We start from the raw sequence: 20,022 nt of genomic DNA on the forward strand, positions 1-20,022 counted from the left end.
TCCCCGTTCGTCGACATTTGAACAGGGGTGGGTGCACGGCTAGTTCGTTCCGAAAGCCGACATTTTCATTTTTAATATTGGCATCGCGGTCGTAATTGAGAACGAAGCATTCCAATTTTAAAAGAAAACTGTTATCGAGATCGGAACTCTTTCTTATATTTCGGGAACAGCAGACATCGATTTATAAACCTTTGTTTGAAAGTCCGTTCCGAATAGAATAATAATGACGTCTATTCAAAGACATTACGGTTGAACGGACAATCTAAAAGTTTGTGCTGTAAATTCGCATAGACAATAAAGGGGGGTTGAATTGGACAAAAGCTTGAGAGACGTAGAAAAAAAAAACGCAAAGTGAGTTGTATTCGTTGTAGTAAAGTAACGGTACTGTGTGTGGGGCATTTCAAATATGTACTTCAAAAGCTCAGACGATTCTCGGAAGTGTCATCCTCTAATGTGTGAGTGAGGTGGCACGATGTTCCTGTTTCTGTCTCACGACTATCGACTCACAAAGGGACGCGAGTTGAATATTTTTCGTGCATTTTAATTTTTTTTGTAATTCTGTCAGCGTATTATTTAAATTGAATATTAAATACTGTAATATTAAATAAATGATGATTAATTAACTATAGTTCGGCCATTCAGAGAATGCGTTCCTGACACGTCGCGATTGAACTGACGACGTAATAACATTCATTGATTATTGATATAATAATGTTGTTTTAATGCTCCTCAATTGTTAAAACGGTAAACAACCAGCAAAAATATTTTTATCGTAACTGCAACGCCATTGCAAAGTTACGTCGTCAGTTCAATCGCGACGTGTCAGGAACGCATTCTCTGAATGGCCGAACTATAATATTTGATAAACTATTGGGGATAAGAGGTGTATAATACAATACTTAATACAATTTATTAGGATTGAAATGCAGCTGGTAATTGAAGAAACCTAGACTGATTGTATTGATCATACATTCCGATTTACTCTGGTTTATTCTCCTTATGTAGCTTCAGACACCTGAATTATAAATAAAATATAAGAACTTAAGGCAAGGGTCAATAACACCATTATTTTTTTTATCAAAGCAAAAGAAAAATAACCACTTGCAATAAAAAACAACGAATTTCATAGATATTCCGAAAAGCAAAAAAGGAGATAATAATAAATATTTCAACGAACTATCAATTGATTTGTAAGTATGTATGAATAAATATGTTCCGATTGACTATTGAGAGCCAAAAATATATTGTTGTGTTGAATCTATTACGATAATGTCAAGGTCTTCGATGTTTGTGCTAGATGTTCAAGTTCCTCGCGATTTGCAAAAAGGAATTAATTTGTAAAAGAAGTAAGTAAATATGGCTGAAAAGGAAGTTACTTGTGAGATGACGGCAAGTAAAGGGATATCGAAGAAGAAGACATCTATCGACTCCGAATAAAAATCGGGCTAAGAGGAGGAGGATGATGATGGTAATGAGAGAACAGAGTTTTCTATGTTTCTATTTTGTTGATCTACATTATTTAGGTATAGTTACCGGCACGGATATTGAGCTCTCTTCGGAAGAGTGGGGATCGCTTTGCGCACTGTGCACATAAGGCAATAAACCATTAATCGCTTCTGCGCCGGTGAAGGTCAGGGCTCAATATCCGTGCCGATAACTATACTAGAAGTAAAATAGATAATAGCAAATATCCAAACTTACAAACGTTACATTACATTCTCGTTTTACGTGTTAGTTTTCATTCGTAATGATAAAATACACTTTGAATAAGCGTTTAAGGTGGATTTGCCTTAGATGTTGGAGTGCCATTCGATCTGGTTCTGGTTTCAGGTCAAGTTTACTGAAGGCCCCTTCAAAGTTCAGTTGGCGCCCTAACTGGGACTCGGGAGACGTTTACTGTCCCGATATGAATGCTTACAAAAATGACAATTGTAATTTATTTTGATTGGTTCTTATTTTTAAATGAGATTCTATAAAAAAAAAACATGTGGACTTGATCATTTACAAAACTATGACATAATCCACCGATGCGTTGGAAGAATTCCAATTTGCCATCGTTTTTTGTCATAAATCTCAATGTTTTTCACGAAAACGTTCCTTTGTTAACCAAAGCGTTAGATACTTTATTCTGAAAGTCTGAAGCGTTAGCATGAATTAACATAAACACGAAGAGTTTTTTCAAAACATTATCTAGAAGATTTAGAGCGCCGATTACATTATTTCCTTTATAATTTGTAGCTGTTTTAATCGAAAAAAATGGGTGCCTCTAGCACGGTTTGGATCGATTTTTTTGGAAGTTAATTGCGTTTAAATTTTTTGGGCTATAAAAGATTTTAAAGTTTTGAGTTAACGCTCGTCTCGCAAATCGATTGGCTAAGGCTGCGCCGCAGGCTGCGCAGGAGTCGAATTACGGGCGGATGCGGCCGCGGAAGTGGCATGGCCGCCGGACGCGCGCCATCTTGCTTTTGCTCTTTGCGCACCTCACGCGGATGTGTTTTTGTTTTTCTTTTGTCTTTTGAGTGCACGAGCCAGCTTTTTTTTGTCGATAGTTGTAATGGGCAATCGTTTTACTTCGCCATGGTTCTTTAGTTCCTATCAATTTACTCGTTTATTTGGTACCCTTGCTTTCTTTTTCACATTTTGTTACAACTTTTTTTATTCTAAAGTTTATTTAGAATTTAAGCTACATTTTAGTTCAACCATGATGCCATTTGATGTAAGATTAACAAAAAAAATATGGAACAAATAAAATCCTGTCAAATGTAGTGAGAAAATTTTCTTTAGCGACAATAAATTCTCATCTGATCTCTACCCTTATTCTTTGCATCTGTATCTTACATTTAATCGATTATGAACTCTACTGCTTTAGGCATAAAGTCGATTATCTTGTAAGGGTGCATTGTTGACATATGACAGTTTTTATATGACATTGTAGCTAGGATCCTCGCAAAAAAATACAAAGGCAGGTAAGAGCTTTTGTTGCTCGCTGCGCTTGCGCAAGCTTCGTAACAAAGCTTACGATTCCGATGCGCGGGTACACAATAGCTGATAAATTATTTGCTAATTTAGTGTGCGAAGATTGCACCTGGTGATAGTAAGAACGAAAGTTTTATCTTTGTGTTGATTTTTAATAATACGTATTTTTAAACACGGATTTTATGGTTAAGCCGTTTACGTCTGGTCTTGTAACTATCGATACGGTTTAAATTTTAAGATTTAAAAATACCATATATGGAGAAAAATACAAAGGTTTGAAACATTATCTTGAAGTCTGTAAAAACAATTTAATATGAAATAAAACGGCTAAGTATCTCCTCAATAAATAACTAGTCACGTTCAAAAGCGTGGTCTACATAAATATTAGATTCTAACTTTTGAAAAAGTATAATTAAAGAACAAGAAAGAAGTAATCATTCGTATTTACTAAGTTTTTATGAAGTCTGTACAGAATTGACTAGACTTCGTTCCGACGTGACTTGCCTGCGTATGACAGAATTAAAATTAGTCGCCATATTTTAAGGACAATACTAATTAATGAAGTATTTACTTATTTCGAGAGCTTTTCGAGATAAATGCTGTTTCAAGTTTGAGACTAAATTATTTTAGTTTTGTTGTTCCATTTTTACCCCTAACTAGGTTCTGGTTAGTAGGAATCACAATAATTGTTTTGGTTTGACATGAGTACTTGCTACGCAATTCATATTGAACGAAGTTAAAAGGCCTTAAAAGTAATTCTACCACGTTACCAGGAAAACGTCAAAAAACCTAAACCTTTGACATCAACGGCAAAAGCATCCATAGTGTAGATTAACATCGAATTTAGAATCACAAAAAGGGAACTAATTATACGTTGGAAAAAAAAACGAGAAAATCGTTGGCTCGGTGGCGTAATTAAAGAAACGGCAACAGAGCATTTCGCGTAGAAACGGGACCGAGAAAAATGCAACGTCGCATTTTCACCCTCGAACGTTTTCCCGCTCGCCCCTCGCCCCGCCAGCGGTGACTCATTCAACCTTTCGAGTTTCGGAACGTGTGTACTGGCCGAAGTTTTCTTACTTCCTAGTTTATGGTCAGACTGTTTGAATTTGGAACTGTTTTGTTTTTTTTTCTGTTGGTGAGGATTATTGGCGTACGTTTTAATCTGGATGTCAAGAATTTATGCTTACATAAGTTTCAAAAGGTATAAATGTGTTAAATCTCTCTAGGTTAACCCGATCCTGTTTGATGTTTCCTTTATAATCGAAAAAGACGGCTTTTTAGTTCAAAAACCGCATTTAAGTTATTTTCATTGAAAAACCGCATTTTAATTCGTCGCCTTACTAAATCTGTTAGGTAATTGAAACTTCGATAAAAAACTATCGAATCATAGCAGTTTATGTATATTCGGAGTAGATAATATATTAAACAAATACTACATAAACTACATCTTTTTACCTCATAGTTGGTCGCCAATCTGCATGTCTGATGTTTCTGAAATAGACTGATCACCTCTTACCTGAAACAATATAAATTAAACATTAAAATAAAACATCAAAATTGTCTAACTATAATGGCACATCTTTATCTTAAAACTGGGCTACAAAAATCTTCCTTAATTACCGTTTTTTCACTGAACGATAGATATTGTAAAATTAGAACCCAAATAATAGCTTACGGTTATATTTTAATAAGCTGATTTCCAGAAGACTTTCTAAGCTTTTCTGTTAGTATGCGAAAGTTTAATAAGCTGCCACAGACGACAAAGAATATGAATATTATATATCTTGCAACTATAACTTTAGAAGGTTGGTATTCTTATGAGAACAATGTACCTAAGTCATAGAATCTTCACTATCGAGAAAATAAGAGAAACCTCAAAAAAAATATCACATAGTACACCTAAGCTTTTGTCAAAAAACACGACGTTTTCGTACACGTTATCATGATTAATCGCTTATAATGGAACATTGCTATAAATCCATCGTCGGTATGCTGTGCAGCTGACAACAAGCCTAGCTGGCATATGGTTCAATGGAAGCACATACATCTGTCAAAATACCACACTCAACTATCAACTTTAGTACGTTAAAAATAAGGGTGTTTCTCGTGTGTATGTTTCCGGGATAGTGTAGAAGTGTTGAACTTCCTGATAGTTACCTGAGCGCAGCTGCTTGCCTAGCGCGTGCGCAAGTGATAAAAGGTTACGTTGAAAGACACGAATAGGTCAGTGAATAAAAAGTTTTGTTAGACAGCGGTCTTCTTAAAATGCCAGTATTTTCTTGTTAGCTGTTTCTCTCGATTTCACAAGCATGCCAAGTGAAGCCTTACTCGATAAATTGGCTATCAAGCATTGAATCAAATTGGACCAGTTACATTTTCAGCTTTATAAAATTCACACAGATTTATCATCGTTTCTGACTTAACAAAGCTGCCTAGAACATGTTAAAAGGACGTTTTCGTTTCTTTTTTTGGTCATAACATAGAAATAATTGTTCTGTGTTGGACTGTAAAATATTGTTTTGATGTTCAACATCTGGTCAATGAAGTCACGGTTGCTTTAATATTTGCTAAAGGTTGAATTTGGCACGTGCACGAGTACAGAACACAGATGGTGCATTTTATACGGGGTATTTATCAATGTAATGAAATAGGGGATGATTGAGCTGATCTTTCAAATTGGCAATACTGCAGGATTATCTTCAATATATCTGATGAGTATTCGATGTAATGTTTAAGTTGTAGTGCATTTACAAATATGTACAGACCTACTCTAAATTATAACTCAGTTTTTACAGAGATAGACAAAAGTATTTCCATTAAATCCTATTCCATTATGCTATTTTCCTATAGATAATATTGTAAACACAAGTGAGTAGTTAGTCTAACTAGCACCTAAGTTCACCAATACAAGTAAACAAGTTAGGAACTGCGTCATAGCATTACCCCTTAAATTGATGACTCAATTTCTGCGCAAAATGACCAAAAGGGAATTCCACTCCACAACGCAGAAATTATGAATGAAACGTAAATTCACCTGAGGACACACCTCTATACATGTGGACTATTTCACATTCGAGTTCCATTGCCCGTTTTGACACATACCCCCTATTGATATTTCGAACGAAACCGGCAATGGTTTGGCTGCTAAGTGAGAATATCATGAAGGAGCTTTAAGGAGTTACTATGATAGTAATGAAAGGTAATTAAGTCATCAGCTTAACGAGGATGTGTTAAGTACTGTGTTGACTTGATATTTGAATTTGACCTTTGAAGTCTAGGAATACTGTTTAAGAGTATAAAGGAGTAACTCTCTACTGGATAAAATGCTTTATATAACCAATCTGTGCATTTATGGAACCCAAAGAAAACATAGGGAAGATAAAATTCCTCATCAAATGAAAACCCTGCCATTGATAAAATTTAAAAAATGCTTCACAAAGTTTCTTGTAGATAAATGTTATTATTCTGTTCAAGACTTCCTAGATGATACAATTCAATAATCTATTTGCCTTAAACAATTTTGTATAATAATTATTGCATTTGCATGCCAACAAGGCAGAATGTACACGGATCCTATTGTATTATTTACCATCCCATTTTGTATGTACCTACATTCTAAGCAAATAAAGACCTATTCTATTCTATTCTATTCTATAATCTTAAATCAGAAAACGTATTTCATAAAAGTATTTTTCTTCCTTACATTTATATTGCCCATTATTCTTGTTTTAAGTCTCTTTTTGGCCAAATCTTCTTCCACAACCGTTGCTATCACCTAGGTACTTCAAGTCGAATATTTTTAATCCACAATTTAATTCTGATCCCAATTTTAATTCCCACAAAGTAAAGCATAAAATAACATTAACAATACACAATAAGATCAACTAAGTTTTTGGCCCGAACCATTTCTATGGTTCTACCTGGTATCGTAAAAAAAGGGGTCAACGAACTCCACACAACAGCTGCTCCAATTCAAAATGGCCGCGGTTTATGTCAAAAATTAATAAATGCAAGCCTGTTTTCGTATGATGGATTGAGTAGAACGATTTACTTGGGCCTCCGTTTTATATGCACTCAATGTCTTGTCGTTAAATTATGAAATATTGTTTTTTTTTGCGATCATAATTTGAATAGCGTTTTTTTAATGAAGTAAAGGAAGTTTGAAGATGGAGTATAAGGTAATTGAGTTTAGAATGACGTTGAAAATGTAGCAATGTGTTTTCAATTAAAATGAAAGTACTTAACTAGCTCCATATTATCGTCAAGTTAGAAAATATGTTAATTTGTCATTATTGCTACTTTGTAGACACCTAATGCCAACCTAACGCATAGAAAAAATGTCACCTGCCTGCCTGCATGTGTTAGCAGACTACTCTTTTAGAAAATAACAAGCTTTTATGAGATCGGAATGTGTGTGTTTTTCTTCGCATACTTTGTCATGGCAATTCTTCATTAGAAACACCCAGAAGGTTCTAGAATCTAGATTATTACTTAATTGAAAATTCGGAGCCAACAGAAAAAAATATATGAATTCCATTTTCAAAATAAACTTTCATTACTCATATTTCGATACGGCCATTCAATATTTATAACGAAAAAAGCACCATAGACAATAGACGACAGATGCGTGTCAAATGTCTCTGCTCTGTTCACTGTTATTACTCGTTGTGCTTCTGATGTGAAAATGGGCAGGTACAATAGGCCATATGTTTTTACAAAAGGTTATGGTATATATTTGTATGTTTATCACTACCATTTAGAGTAATAATACTTGGACGTAGAAGTTAATGCTTAAAAAAATGGTATTTCGCCTAGATTTTTTGCGTGAGGTTTTCCAAAAGTTTTTTGAAAATTGTCTTTTAAAATACACCTACTCCATGTTGAGATCATCGTCTCAGCTTCGTAACGCTACCTACATTTTTCAAAAACAATTTTAGATTTGCAAAAACAATACAAAACTTCCACGAACTTTTATCAACCTTCAACACTATAATTTCACTAACCATGTCCTCCAAGCATTATTAACTTTATTTATTACTTTAAAACATGGTTGATTGATCAAATCATATATTAATAATGTAGTGGACACATAATTATTTACGCTGTCTATATTTTAATAAGATTATTATAACTGTCATTATGTAAAACGTCATGGTTTGACAGTTGAAGGGAAAACAAGGATGTCCGGACGCCTTTTTAATAAGTACACAGGGAAAAATATGCGTTGCGATGCTACTTACTATTATATCTTCTAACTCGTTGCATTCTAGTAATTATCCAGCAAAATTGTACTTTACACTGTAGAATAATTGAGGATATTTGATGAAAGAAGAAGAGTTTGTTTCGTTACTATAAAATGATTTGCAGAAACAAATCATTAGTAGGACGTTTACATGTAGTTTTTTGTACTACAGATTTAATCAATTCACCACAAAATGTATTCAAATGACATTTACCCACATCAGCAGATGTACGCGCAAACTGCATATTACAAGCACTGCTTATTTTTTACATACATAAATAATTAAGTACAGAAGCGACGAAGACAAGTTATAAATCGTCGGTACAGACGTTTTCAATGAAACGATAAGTAACTCATGTTTCGTACAGCATGTTGCCGCCAAGTGTTTCCCAAGCCTTCCTGATGAAAAAATAAAAAAAATAAAAAGGATATAAATCAAATAAAGGTGCGTTCGTGTTGCGTTACAATGTTTGAGAGCGGCGCGGCGGAAGCGAACGCGACGTTCGAAAACCGGAGCTAAATCATAAATTATACTTTACAGTTCCCGCCGGGATCGAGTTACGCGTTGTCACGTAATTACGATTACGAGACGTTTCGATTCTGATCGATATTCAATGGCTCGATTTAATTGATCAAAACAAAAATTCTTAAGTATGAGTATAAGTATGCTTATTTTCTTTTGTTAAAAAAGACGATTAATGCACGCAATTCACTTCCATGCAATTAACTTAGTCCATACTTAAACCCACATTAACAAAATCCAGTAGCCTAATGACGCAATTACTTATTGAACGATGCAAATTTGCCCCTTTTACACAAAAAACGCAACCAAACCAATGATAATTACAATAATTATCGTCATTCATCAACGCGTATCTGGGAGGCCATCTTTAAAAGCGGACTATTTACCTCAATTACACATACGCCCTATCTCTCTTACCCTAGTGATGCATAAAAAACTGCAATTTGCCTATCAGTGCTTGGGTCACACAATAAACTTGGCTTAGACCCTCGCCAGGGTAAGAAGAGCTGCCCCGCGTCCCTGCCTCCTCAGACACGCAAGTCAGAAAGGGGGTGAAGTTTGAGTAGCGAGAGGTCACTGGGCGCTGGTCGCATCTGAAAGGGCATGGAAGGCTTGAAGCTGCGAGGTCGTTAGCCTGGCGTTGATTGTTCGATGAGTGGTGCAATGACTCACTTGTGTATGTAAATATACGGGAAAAATATGTAGGGAACATGAAGAGCTCATGATGGAGCTTATTAAATTTATGGAGGCTGTACTGAAGGAATCAGTGTATGGCCTAGCGAGAGGTTTTACAAATCAGAACACGTTTTGAAAATGGAACACGAAGGTATCAAACAACCGTAAAAGGATATGAGACCAGTTGCATTTTCGTTCAACTCATATTTGCCAAATGTATAATTAATAATTATTTCGTCTAAACATTACGATGACAGTTCTACGGAACAATTTCAATTATTCTTTCGCATCGATAGTCATTTTATTTGAATCACTTCTATTTAAAATAAAATTCTTGCATAATTACTGCAAGTATTATTTATCCCGTCCTACTTTTTAATCGAGATAAATAATAAATCATCATTTCATAATAAAAACACCACTACAGCCCCTTACAAAGTTCCGCAACTTGAACAAGAAAAATACTTCACTATTTTTCTTCCTGGCAATATTACTCAAGAGGATTATTGTTTCTTGGAAATTATGAAGCTTGTTATTTCAACCGCTTTCCTCAGTTTCCAATCAATCTATAGCTTGTACTTGAAGTAGCTTACCATGATTGTAATAAATAAATAGGATGGCATTACTTGCATACAATTATATACCTAGGTGTGTAGTGTATGCCTAGGCAGTGCTTTTATAAAGCCCTGTTATTGTTTTTTAAATATTATAGATGCCTTATGGCACCATTAAACTGATCCAAAATCTGGCTGTGTTTGGGATTTGACTACATGATAAGATGTGTTTCTTAGGGCATTCAATTCGTGTTAGTCTATAAGACAACCAACTAGTAATACCAGAAACTTCAGAAACAGATTGGCTTAGAACCTTTTTATTCCAAGTAAAAGTTTCTACCGAACATATAAACCTCTTTCGAGTCTGTTCCACGTAGTGATATCTGTATTCCATTGCAATTACCTTACAATAGTTCTTTCCCGATAGCTAAGTAGGGAGTGCGTTCACTAGGTTACGCGCACTCCCCCCACCCCCGAGGGAGGGCAACCCTTCTATGTGGTATATACCAGCTAGGCTATGTATAAACATTTATGTAGAACGCGGTAAAGTCAAATGTTTCTCTAGTGATGGCTTGCCGTAGGATATGATAATGTTGGCAATACTTCGGGACATTTTACCAACATATTTTTTCATGCCAGCTTATTGTAGACCAAAGTAATAAGACTTTACAGGAACCAACTTACATAAAGACATCGATAAAAAAGCAATCATCTTTTAGAATTTAGATATTATCAAAAAAAAACTTGATGGGCCTACACAATGTCCCACTTTGGCAACACTTCAAATTCGCTCTATCCAACACAAAAGGCCGATCAGAGTAGTCAGTAATCCATCAGGACATTCAATTGTTAGGAATATCGGCCATTGTGATAGTAGACTCCCTAAAAAAAGCAGGAGGTTTTAAATATAGATCTATCAAATCTTTTTAAAAATAGAATGCTCTATGTACAGAGAACACATAATTTAATTTGACAGAGGAATTCAAAAATAGAATCCAAATAAAAAATATATCAAGGAGGTTTCATTCGAATATGGAAAGATGTTTTAAAATTGAAATAAGGTTGGTTGTTTTCACATTACATGCAACATGGTCACCCGTTAGAGTGCAGATTTGTAGGTTACGCGTGCAGGTGGCTTGCCCCACAGCGGGGCGGAGCGCCACTTATCATATAAACCTATGTGCCGCACACACGCACAAATGAAAATCTCGACCTCCGTTCCTTGGTGGAAATTACGTAAAGTGCGTAACTGTGTTGTGCCTAGAAAAGTAAATAATGTTCTGTTTTTTTAGTTTTTGTTTTCTGGCTGTGTTAGATAGGCTGTGAGATTATGTTAACTGTTTAATAGATGTGTTCCTGACGTACATCCTCTAAATAATGTTGCTAAAACAGATTATAATTTCAAAGTTAGACTTGATTTTCGGTTTACAGCATATACATATAATCTGTCAGTTATCTCAAATGCTTGTAAGATTTTCCTTCCTTTTTGGTTTTATTTTTCAGTTACAGTAGACTAACTGCAATACATACAGAAGAGTGATAAGACCACAACAGATTAAAGCAACATCTTTAGAAGGCAAAGTCACAGATATAAAATTATGTAGCAATTACACATTGCGCTTCATGTTTTCAATTTAACTGTATCTTAAACCTATTTTATTTTCAAATTTCGAACGTTTCCAACCTCTTTCACTCTTATGATAGACTTTAGAAGCATTTATAAAAAACAAATTCGAAAAATTCAAACTCAGAACATAATAATTCAAAGTCAGAACGCAACGTTACGTATTCGAGCGCGTGCAGAATTAGATCTCTAGAAGGGTGGGGCGGGGAGGTTTCACGCTGCACGGCACGACGCGTGCCAGGGGGAAGTCTCTAATGAACTGTATGAACTAGTCTGTCTATGCGTAGTTAAAACTATATAGGTTAGCACGTAGGTATTTGAAGTAAGCGCTGTGTGAGATGGAACGTAAGAGATGTTCCTAATGGGCGCGTATTGAGACGTGTCATGTTTCGTCGATTCAAATAGGGTTGAAAAAAATGTGACCCAATCGTGGGGTCATATTTTTAGGGCACTTATGCGCAGGAATATCTGTTTATTATAACAAAAATATGTTCTTAAAAGCAAGGGCTTTAAGAAAAAAAATGTCAAAGATGACATGCTTTTGCAACCCTCTCGGAATCGTTTTTCATTTCGCAACAAAATTCTTAGAAAAAAAAAAAAAACATTTTTTATTCTACATAAAATTCCCCGACCTCATTACAAGATGAAGGAAAACATTTGCCATCTTACGTTATACATACATACATACATACATATGTGTTTTTTTAAATATGTGTTAAAAGCTCTTCAAGTCACCGCGCGGGATGTGTTAAAGCGCTGGGTATGCGTGAGCACGCGCAAATTAACCGCCACATTGCTTCTGAACGCACCCTTACTTGCGTTAGCATACGTCATTATAGCCAGTGCGAAAGTTGTGTTTTGAAAAAAGAAGGTAAAAAAAAATGTGTACTGTTTCAAATTTTTGTATTTGGAATTTGTTGTAATCCTTTTTTGAAATTCCTAAGAAGTCTATGACTTGAGTGGGTTTTTGTTTTTTGTTAAAAAAAAATAATTAGTCTGAAAGCTATATAAACGTTTACAAACTTTTAGTTAAGTACGAAATGTTCAAAGTCACTTTGAAAACCACTGCTGATATCCGTTATTTTTCTAAGTAAAACAACAATTTCTGAGTATCTATCAAAATCTGAGTTATGATACCATTTACAAAATTAGAAATTAATGCCGTCCAGATAGCTATCTCTTTGCAAGAATTTATTAACTATAAAATGCATAAATTCAACATAAAAATATTCTGAAAGAGAAAGGTAATAAAAATCTACAATGGCAATAATTTCACTTTCATTCCAGATAATATAGTGCTGAGTGCGCCCATGAAATAACGAAATATCAATAAATAACTGGATTGTCGGCCATAACTACAGAAACCCGATTTAATAATAATAAAACTGCATCGAGTTTTAGTTTCGTGTTGGATGCGTGGTAAGGGTGCATCGACGCACCCCTCACGCACACACGCACAGCGAACACTTACGATAGGAAACTGGGCCGCGATTGGTCGGTACAGCTGTGCATGTGTGCGTACCTGTTTGGTTGTAGAAAAGAGGTCGTATGGATGTAGTTATTTATACCGTGTTCTAGGCTGTTTGAATAAGTTGCGTGCATTGGGGTAGTCTTTGCTAGGAAAAAGTATTGATTTGTTGCACAGTAGCTGGGTTTAATACGGACTTTTGCAAGTAGATGATGATTTTTGAAAAATATACGCGGGGGCTGTGGTGTTGGCAATTTTATAAGACATTGCGCACACATATTTTGGGGTTATGCGCTGTCAGTTTTACATTATAGAATGAATTATAGAGAACCAATATATGTAATAGTTAAAAAAAAAATTGGAGATATTTTTTAATACGCAAGATTACCCGATACCTTTTTTTAAAAAGGATTGAATAAACTAAACCACTAGGTTATAAAGATGCACCAAAAAAGGCGGCAAAACTCTTCGGCCAGTGTTATTTTAATAGATTATAATGCAGATGGTGAAACCGGTTTATAGCAAGTCTACGGTCCTTTGTAAATATTTCATTGAGCACAGCTTTAATGTAAAGTTTTTATTATCAACCGACAATGAAGGTTTTATTCTTCGACTCTAGTTTACGGCCGCCATTTTGGATTTATTTAATTTCGTGTGAAAGGTTTTTATAATTAACTGTGTGACGGTTAAAAAAAATATTCGGTACTAATGGGATTTAGAGGACAATTTTGAAGGAATTGTAGCATATTTTACTGCAATAAATAAAAAAAAAACGGTTTATTTTTTGTACAAAAAGTTTTCTGTAAAAACTAAAAAATTACAAACAAACAAAACAAAACGAACTAATGCACGGTGTACAAAACAACGGCGAAACGTGGAAAAAAACTAAATTGTAAATATTTCGCTTTGACGTTTGTCGAGTGTTAGAATACTAACATGGAATGCCTCGTTATTTCTGTTCTAGCCATAACGATGACAAAGGACTCATTTATATTAGCATTTGTGGGTTTGGTAACAATATTTTTTATTTGTAGCTTTATTTTTTTACTATTTGATGTATAAATGTGTCTATACAACAAAATGTAAGCTACCTATTGGCACTATTTGCTATTCTTTTTTTAAATAAACAAAATCATCACTTAAGTCATATTCCAATTTCAAACTAAGCGTCATTGTCATATTTGAATTTAGACAGTCTTCTAAAACACGGTCTTCTTTTTGGTTTTTCCTAACTTTGCCTTTATTTTGGCGGTTAAATATAGGAACGAATTTCCGCGAGTTCATGCCTCAATACAGTTATATTTATAAAGATAACTTGACATAAACACGCGTCTGAACCGCATCCTGTTTGTTTTTGTGAACAACGTAATTTTGCCGTTAACACAAAATCAACTAATGCTTGCTTAACAACTTTGAACTCTAACACATTAGGATACAGTACAAAAGTATGAATACAGACTAAAATCCTCTCTAATATAAGTGCTAGAATAGTTTTGTCTTTCATTAATGTTAGATACGTTGTTATTTTCAGTTAAAATCCATAACTTCAAAACTTACTCAACATTGCGTCATTTCACTTCGAACATGACAGAAAATGCGCGAACGAAACGAACACGTTTATGAAAAAAAAGAATAAAAAAAAAACAATTACGCAAGACGGACTCCTGTTACACGTAATAGTTCAGAGCATGCAAGATGCATCATTAACAAGTCGATTCCTGCCCGTTACATCAGCTGATAGCACAAAAAGCTCTGCCTAACATCTGCCGGCCTCCGCCGTGAATCACCGGCCCTTGGCGCGTGCCGGCTCGAAAAAAAAACAGAAAAAAAAAATCAAAAGTGTAAACTCCCGCCGACCGTTATAATCGCCTCGCCTGTGGGTGGACCGTGTTCGACCGAGTTTAAAAATCGAACATTATATTTTTTTTATGAATTTTTGAGTGTATAAATTTTATTTTTATTTCTTGAGCAGTTAGAAATGTATCAATTCATAAATTAAAGATAAAAGCTCAATGTTTTGGATAGCTGTAACAGCGCGTTAAGAATCCATAAATATTCATTGTTTGTCAACCAATATTAGTTTTATATGAAAACTAAATTACTATAGGGCGAAGTTTTGTCGTAAATCCTTAGCTTAATAAACTCAAGTTTTTCGATATTCTTATGATAAAACAGAAATTGCTTTCGTAGCAATAAATTTTCTTTAATTTCAAGATGGCGACGGGGACGTATTCCCGCGCTATTAAATCTGAGGAACAAGAAAATGTTAGAGAAATAGGTGATATTCGAAAAAGGTCTATAATAATGTACGATAAAACCGGCAGTGATTTATCTTGAAGTTACTGGTTAATGTTTATTGTATGTTTGTTTGTGAATTGAGAGGAAAACACTGTTACTCGATTAGTGAGACAATTTTGTCATTGATATTGCTGTTTGTGCTGCTACCGTAAGAATTAAATGTAGTGTCAATTTACGTTCAATAGAACCATAACCATAACTGAATTGATTGTGTGCCACAGAAAATTACAGAAAAAAATTAACCCAAAATAAAATCACATTTCACAAAATATTTTTTTAATTCACACAACCAACCAGAGACTGAAAACGCACATCCCTATATTGAAAACAATATTTTCCAAAAAAAAAAAAGGTGACTCAGACACTTTAGGTACCTTTTAAGTTATTTTATTACTCCAATACGAATACAATTATCTTCATAAACAAAAGAAATGCTATAAAAATAGAACAGCTCTCAACGACGACTATTTATCTTACCTAATTCGTTTGTCTAGGTACGACAAAACAAAAGTCTAGTCAGATATTATTTTTATCATAAGTCACGCGTTTTTGGCATAAATGCTTTTGTCGAAGAAAAGACTGGAAAAACGATTGTAATTAAATTCTAGAGCACATTATGATATGATCAAAAACAAACAAAAATATTGCTAATAGACTGACTAGCCATCAAAAAGTTGATCATTATTGAGATAAATGTCCTTAGATTGTTTTCCAGTGCCCAGTAACTGGGCCCCAGTTCCCAAATTTCTGAAAGTAACTTCTAAAAGTCCTTCAGAAATACAAAAAAGGGCCCTCCATCCAGGTAACAGTAGTTCCATTAATATTTGTGAGAAACCATTAGGACTTCGTTCTTAATCCTGTCCAAAACAGCATTTATGAAATTAAAAATGCATTCACTCAAATGCAGTGCATCCCCCTTCCCCAAACGTGTCATAAGAGGCGTCCGGGCGATTGTATCAGGTGTGATCACCAATCACCCGGATAACCGGGCCGATTATAACAATATCTCGTTGCACCCTTCCGAATCATATCTGTTGCTTTGGGGCGGTCAGTTGTTTGAGCGGGATATTTGACAGCAATGAGGATTTGTTCAGTTATGTCTTTTGGTCTTTTGTCTATTGATGTAATGAACATGTTTGGATTTAGAACATACTTTTTTTAGAAAGGTATGAAATGTAGCATTGAATGTGTGCCACTGCAGCTTTTCATTTCGCACCTCGGTTGTTATTCCTACCACATTGATGACTAGCTTAAAACTAAACACTTTAACTATTATAGAATTGGTAGTGTAATACTAAAGAAGAAGATAAGTGACACAGACGGAGCCGCAGAAGCAATAACTAAATATAGGCAGTGTTAACTTTCTTGAACCAAACCTAAAACTCAAAAAAATAAGACTACCTACTAGGTACAATTCAATCCGATAACAAATCCATAACAAGGCGCAACACCTTTTACCGTACAATAGGTACAATCAGATAAAAGTAAAGGCGGGTCTGCGCAGGCGTCGACGCTCGCGATTGGAGCTCGCCTCCCGCGCATCTGCCGCGCACGTTGACGCGTGCGCCTGCGAGCCCAGATAATGTGCGCGACATATGAACTAAACACTATATAAATAATACGGATACCTTTAAACTTTTTCGGGAAAAAAAGAAAAGCGACCGGTGACCAAATAGGTTGAACAGCTGAATTGATTTTTTTGAAGCAACTGTTACCTCCTTTGTGATTTTTTTATTTAATAAAGAAATAGATAGGACATCAAAGTAGAGGTTTTTGCACCCCTATGCATATGCCGAAGATCCACATTATGGTTTGGGGTATAGAGTCTTAGTAAATATCAAAATGAAATAAATAGTTCCATGAATTTCTCAAAAAAAATGTTTAAATTACAAGGTGAGAGCAAAACGCCAATAGACCAATCTTTTTTTTGTGTAGATGCCTTTAATTACCTCTACAGGTGTATTTTTTAACTTTTTTAGCCATTAACCTACAGTAGCTTAATTGTGGTATTTTTATAATTGACTGCACTATAATTTCGGGTCATATTTTTATAACTAGGTACATATTGTAAAAATGTCTTGCAAGAAAAAAAATACATGATTCCCAGATACAACAGTAGGTATGAATTGAAAAAAAAAACATTTTGACACAAGGAAATACATCAAAGTGCATATTTAGGACCATATTCTTTAGATAATTATAGATTCTGCCTAAGATCCTCTGATTCAAAAGGCAACCCATTTTGAGACACGGAGATATTATTAAGACCTCCACAGGTCCTTTTAAAACAATAGACTTTGTCCCAAATTTTTATCAAACGTATTATTAAGTGGCTCCAAGAAGGCATTTCTCGTAACCTAGTACTTATTCAAAGTAGGTTTTGAACAAACGTAATTCCTGGACTTGGAACAAAGGTGGGACCACCCGTACCCCCCAAAAGCTTTACGGTGCTTGTTTTAAAACTAATTTGCTAAAGTTACTTCGCAGCCGCTAACTTATAATCGTAAATTAAGTCAAGTACGTTCTCTCTTCGCACTTTCTTTGGGTAAAAAACTTTTTTTCGGTTACCTTTGTTCGGGAAAAGTATTCGAGCGATTTTAGTACGTACTTGCTTTTGTTAGTATAGCTTTTTAATAAAAAGATAAGACTGTAATTATGTTTACTTCTTTATTTTTGTCGGTTACCTATTTATTTTTGAGGTTTTGGATTAAAAGCAATAGGAATTGAGTGGGTGTTGTCAATAATGTAACAACGGATGAAAAGATACCTGCTTCATTTTATCATAACGATTTCATTGAGTCGCTCGTTCTTACAGTCAGAAGTAGAGATTCGTTCGAAACAATATGTTTTCGATACACTCAAGTATCATGTTCAAAATCATGTTTTTCACAAGCTCAGTAACTGAGCTTGTGAAAAACATGATTTTGAACTGTTCATAACATTTTTCAATCTGTCTGCCTCGTCGTGGCGATGATCTAATCAGGACAAAATCGTACATCATGTCATTTTAGATTTTTTATTTAGCTGATGTATCCTGATGAAACTTTAGGAAATACATAAGTACTGATAGGTTTTCTTATTTACAGCTGTTTAGCTAATACATATACTTGTATGCCGTCATTCGTCCTTGTATCCTTACTAATATTATAAATCGGAAAGTGAGTTTGTTTGTTTGTTTGTTTGTTTGTTCCGCTTTCACGCCGTAACTACTGAACCGATTGCTTTGAAATTTTGCAGACGTAAAGTTAGAAGTCCGGATTAAATAATAGGGTACTTTTTATCCCGAAAAAAATAGATATTCCCGAGGGAAAACAAAAATATTGTTTGCTTGATGGATGGATTGTAGATGGCGCTGTGTGTCGTTTAAAACAAGGTAATATATTGCAAACGAAACAAAACTAAAAGTAGGTGTTCCGGTGATGCTCATGCGTAATCTCGATGCCCCTAGACTGTGTAATGGTACCAGGCTGCGTGTCACTCAGCTTGGGTGGAACATTATTACAGCCACTATTTTAACTGGCGCAGCAAAGGGTGAAAGTGTACTCATTCCTCGGATTCCGATTATTCCAACAGACCACCCATTTCAATTTAAAAGACTACAATTTCCTATAAGGGTTTCATTTGCAATGACCATTAATAAAGCACAAGGCCAAACTCTAAGGGTTGCTGGAGTACACTTAGAAAAACATTGTTTTTCGCATGGTCAGCTCTATGTAGCGTGTTCCCGGGTTTCCAGTGCCCAAAATCTGCTGGTTTTTGCTCCACAAGGGAAAACGTATAATATAGTGTACCATTCAGTTTTGGTTTAACAACTAATCGTATCCAGCGTTACATCGCGCTTCTTAGATTTTTCCGTGGGAATGAGAAGTTTTCTTATAGTTGTGATTTATACCGCAATATAACCGAATTCCACGCGGGCGAAGCCGCGGGCGGAAAGCTAGTAGATTTTATAATTGGTTTTGGTCCCTTTTATTAAATAAAATAATGAACTGAATAGGGAAGTATGCATTACATGTTTAAGATGTGAAGTAATCAGGTACGAAAAACAAAAACAAACGTGGTCTGAAATAAACACGAAAAAAGAAAATATCTTTTCTATTTTATGGTTTTGATTTTCATTTATTGTCGTTTTGAAATGACTTTTTGAAAGAAACTTGAATAAATTTACGCGACCTAATTAAAGAGACTACTCCCTGCTCCACTGTACTCCGTAGTACAAAGTATGCGAATGCCTTTTCACGGCCTATTAATTCAGCTATTAAATATTTTTATTGGTATTTTATGATAATCTGTGTTTTATTTTGAATTGTTTTTCTTTTGACTACGATAAATAGGCGCATGATGCCGATTATCATTATCTATGACAGAATATAAAGCATTCGATTTATCTCATACATATTGAAGGCATTTTACAACTATTTAATAGGACATGAACATTGAGATATTACTTACAATATCCAGAATCACCTGTAGCTAATTTATACATACATCCAATTAATTAGAATTCACCTATTTGTCTCCAATGTCGTGTTATTTACGTGTCGTATCTCATACAAAAGTGTCGGCCATCTTGTCAAGAATTCCCGCGTCACAAGATGTCGACCAACACACGCTCGTATAAATTAATGCAAATGACACGACAAGGCGACAACGAGGTAT

At 34.9% G+C, this 20,022-nt stretch overlaps 1 protein-coding gene across 2 annotated transcripts in view; it reads right to left on the minus strand.

Moving 5' to 3' along the window:
* The window catches only part of LOC124630237 (DNA N6-methyl adenine demethylase), a 105,178-nt gene that overhangs the window by 69,254 nt on the left and 15,902 nt on the right, over positions 1–20,022 (minus strand). The gene's annotated exons all lie outside the window — the stretch shown is intronic.

Source organism: Helicoverpa zea, chromosome 5 (genome assembly GCF_022581195.2).
Source record: "Helicoverpa zea isolate HzStark_Cry1AcR chromosome 5, ilHelZeax1.1, whole genome shotgun sequence".
Classification (NCBI taxonomy): Eukaryota; Metazoa; Arthropoda; class Insecta; order Lepidoptera; family Noctuidae; genus Helicoverpa; species Helicoverpa zea.